Source organism: Atta colombica, unplaced genomic scaffold (genome assembly GCF_001594045.1).
Source record: "Atta colombica isolate Treedump-2 unplaced genomic scaffold, Acol1.0 scaffold133, whole genome shotgun sequence".
In the NCBI taxonomy this organism is placed as follows: Eukaryota; Metazoa; Arthropoda; class Insecta; order Hymenoptera; family Formicidae; genus Atta; species Atta colombica.
Window position 1 is genome coordinate 54,774 of NW_017259221.1, and position 4,488 is coordinate 59,261.

The following is a 4,488-nucleotide window of genomic DNA, read 5'->3' on the forward strand; positions in this document are numbered from 1 at the left end:
TTGAGAAAATACTTTTCTGCGCAAAGAAATTTTTACTGTTGTTTATCTATATACAGACTAGATTGAATCTTGAATCATAGAAGATATTCCATTAAGAAAATGTTTGCAATATTTTGTTGCAATTTATATTTTGATTCTATTCGATACAGATATTCGTTGATTTGGAAGAAACTCGAAATATCCTGATATTTTGAAACAGTTTTCAATGAAAAATTCAGTAAAAGTTACTCGCATGAAATAGCTAGAAGCTGTTGAGACAGTTAAATGTGGACTTAATAGTTCTTATCGATTTGATTGCGTCTAATCAAATCGATCCATTTGCGCTTCGTTGTCATTATATGTTTATCGAGTTCGGCTTCTGCTTTGAGTCAAATGCCATGAATATCCGAGTGCGTGACTCTCGAAATGTGTTGAAATGTGATGATGTGCTTTCGCGTATAAATATGACTAATATTTGTAAAAATATATTAACGCATCGTCAGTCATTAGATACTGATATATAAAATTTAAATTCATGAAAAAATCAAGATACATAAAAACAAAATTCACATTTTTGTTAAATTAGCGAGATATGGAAGAGATATAATATAATAAATAATTATTAATTTTTATATAACATTTTTATTAGTTTTAATAAAATAAACTAAAGATACACGCATATATGCCATTCGAGTTTATTTATGAGAATGATTTTTTTCTGTTTCAGATCTCATAAAGCGAGGAATATTATCTCTATAATTTATCCCTGAATTCTATATTTTTTTTATATAACAATTTTATATAACAATTTAGTATTGATATTTTATTGGAGTTTTAGTATTGAGTTCCTAGACATTAAATGACAATAAATAATAAAATAAATAATGATTAAGTTTCCAATAAAATTTCTTTAAAAGCTGAATGAAAATTTTTACAAAGGGATAATTTCAAATTCTAGATAAAATCTCTCATTTATATAAAATTCATCCAAGATACATTACGTTACAAAGCATATACAATTACAGGCACATCACTGGTCATGTGTAGGCCGCGTCCCGTTCGCATAAGGCATTTTTTTCATTTGTAATCTGATAAAAGGAAATTCGCGCGCAATTTCACCGCGAAATCGAATGAAACGGATGATCAATCTTCTTTGTCCACTGCGATCACCAGTATAACAGGAAGTGCAGCAAAGATGCGAATAAAGTGTCGACAGTGCGCACACACAAGTATCATGTACATCGAATGGATTACACTGTATGTGAATTAATTAATTCCGCTTTTAATCTGACGCTCGCCTCGTACTCGCAGGTCGCAAATGTCGAGCATAGTTTTTTTATGCTCTTTTTCTGCTTGCATACAAACGTCAGACACACACGTGCACATAAGTTGTACATTCAATTGGAATGTACTACTGTTTCCGAGTTGTCTCAAAAATGACGATTGAAACAACACTCAGACTTTTGATGAGTTGTCTGGCCAATTCATTTTTCATTCTTATATTTTCTTATATAAAATGTTTTGCCAATTATCGTTAATGTTATTAATTAATATTAAAATATAATATTGTTAAACAATTTGTTACAATAAAATATAGCAATTTTTTTATTTCTTTCAAACGAGAGTGATTCTCTTTAGTTTGATCATGAGCTTTAGGTTTTCCGTATCTGTCTTTCATAAAGCAATTTATATAGAATACTCGTATTTCTGTGGATCGTTGTAATTAAATTGAGTACCTCTTTTTTTTGCAGATTCTTTGGTTCTTTTCAACTCATTTTCGTTTTTTTGAATTACATCTATATAAATATATCAAACAGGAAGAAATTTGTTTTGTGCTTCTAAAAAGATTTTGCGGTTTCAAAAATTAAATTCATATATGTATATTATAGGAAATTCTTAAGAATTTTTTTAAAGATAATGTAATAAATGTTGTACAAATTATTGTACGAGAAAAAATTTGCATTCCAAAATTAATAAAAGATAGTTAACATATTATTAAAAATTTAAATATGTACTAATATTTATGTCTTTCTTATAATACTAGTGACTTTGACGAAGTGTGATGAGATGTCGGTTTAGTCGACTAGTTATTCCACTGCACTACAAGAATGGGGTCTTTCAGATACGCGGAAAGCATCCTCTTCTTTGATTATTTGTCATATATGTTTGATTATTTTATAGATTATTAATATCTAATTATCCCCTCTCCCCCCCATATTTCTTTATATAAAAAAAGATATTAAATAAGAAAAAAGATATTAAATTAATCCTTTTAAAATAATATTAATAACAAATTATCTTCCATTAATTATTTAGCTGTGAAAAGCGTATTGTATACGTCGTAAAAAAATTATTATCTCTCTTTTTTTATCTCAAACAAAGATTTAGAAGAAAATTTTAATATAAAAATGTAGGAAATTGAAATAGAATTGAAGTTAATATTTTTTGTAGGAAAGAGACGATTTAGATTTAATGAATCATTTCATGGTTCACTATCAAAAGCATAGAAACATATATTGTTGGCATAAGTGCCAAAGCATCAAGAGCTTCTTCTAGAAGAAGGTTCGAGACGATGGAAGTGTTAATGGCAGAAATGATGTTGAGTAGGATACGATGATAAAGTTGTGCTTCGATGACGCGGCTGTTTAATTACTTTAGAGTGGAATTTCACTATAGCATAGCGAGTAGCGGTTTCAACGATATATTCGATGGCATGGCGTAAGTGAACCATTGGATTATATCGTTGGTATTCATTGAATTAACGGTTAATTAACGCTTACAAATTGTAAATTAAGATTCTCTCCTTATCCTGTTCTTTGTAAAAGTCTGTACATAATATATTCAAATTCTAATTTTTGTCAATTAATTTCATAATGTTCTTTTTAATAAGAGCTTCTCCGAATTTAATTTTCACAATAATAATAATAATATTTTATTGCATCTTGTCTAAATATTTATTTAAGATTTCATCACATTTATTTACGGAGCTACGCGCGCGTGTAACTTTTCTATATTTTAGCGTTTAAACATCTGAATATTAACATATTTTAAATTATTATTTAATTTACAAACTGTTTTACTATTTTTGCAAATTAAAATACTTTTTTGGTATTTTTAAAAAAAGTGGACAATATTTTTTAGAATATCTATCGTTGTCATGCTTAACGTCATCGGAAATTTTTTTATCTCTTTATTTATCTGCAAAGAACATTTAACAAACTTAATATTTCTTTCAATACCGTTAGAGTATTATTAATATTTTACAAACCGTCGTATTTGTGCATTATTTTATTACGTACGAGACACCTGCGCATTCCCCGATATATTTACATGTAATGGAAAATGTTGGGTAATAAACGGTAACAAGTATACGGTATTCCATTATCATATTCAAAATATAATTATGACTAGAACGAATCCTCGCATAATTCCGGTTAACTTCATTATCAAAAGTTTCGCGCTTGTGCAGATGTTACATTTTCATAATTGTAGCTACTAGCAACTATTTACACAATGCATATTATATTATATATAAATATTAATAAATATTTTTAATCGAAATAAAATAAAATATTTATTGCTTCAACAATACAGTAAAATATCTATATATGGGTTTCCACAGTGGTGCTTAAATTATGTATTTACAACATGCGTTTGGCAAGTATGTCACAAATGATTGCGAATTATATTTTATTAATACATAACTTATTAAGAACTGTGGAGGTACACAAATATTTTTAAAAGTATCTATACAGATTTATAGAAATTGAAGGAGTGCTACTCAACAAATTAGGTACTTTTTTGCAGCAAAGATAATAAAAAGTATTCTTCGTATAAATTTAAATAATTGCAGTGCATGCTTTGCAATTTTCCATTCTTTTCAATAATTTATGTATGTACGTTTCAATCTGTTTTTTTATATCGTGATTGCTTACTCTTTGAAATAAAAACATTTTTATAACAAGTTATTGTTCGACCTGGCTATTTTCTTATAGATATTAAATGGCAAATGTAAAAATAGCCAGAGAAAAAGGATATATCTTATAATATTTCTTATCCTGTTTGGTTTGTTCCCATATTATTTATATCTTTAATACTTAGGTAACAAAATTAACGAATTTAATTGGATATTCCATTTTCTTTTCAAATGATACTTAAGTATTTATAAAACACAAGGAAAGCAATAAAACTTACGTATAATCTGGTACACTAAATGCCTAAAAAAACGAAATAATAAATAAGTCTATAAAAAGGAGAAAAAAAAACTATTAGATGTATATTAAAATACGCATTTGTAAGAAATAAACATGCAAAAGCTAATTGTGAAGACAAAAACTTTCTTTCAAATAATACAGATTTGTTAAATACACAATAGTTAATATAAATAGTATAAATATAAATACAGGTAAATATAAATTATATTATGCCTAAAATATAATCTGTAATATTTTTCTGTAATATTTTTCTGTAATATTTTTATTTTTGTAATATTTAATCTGTAAATATATA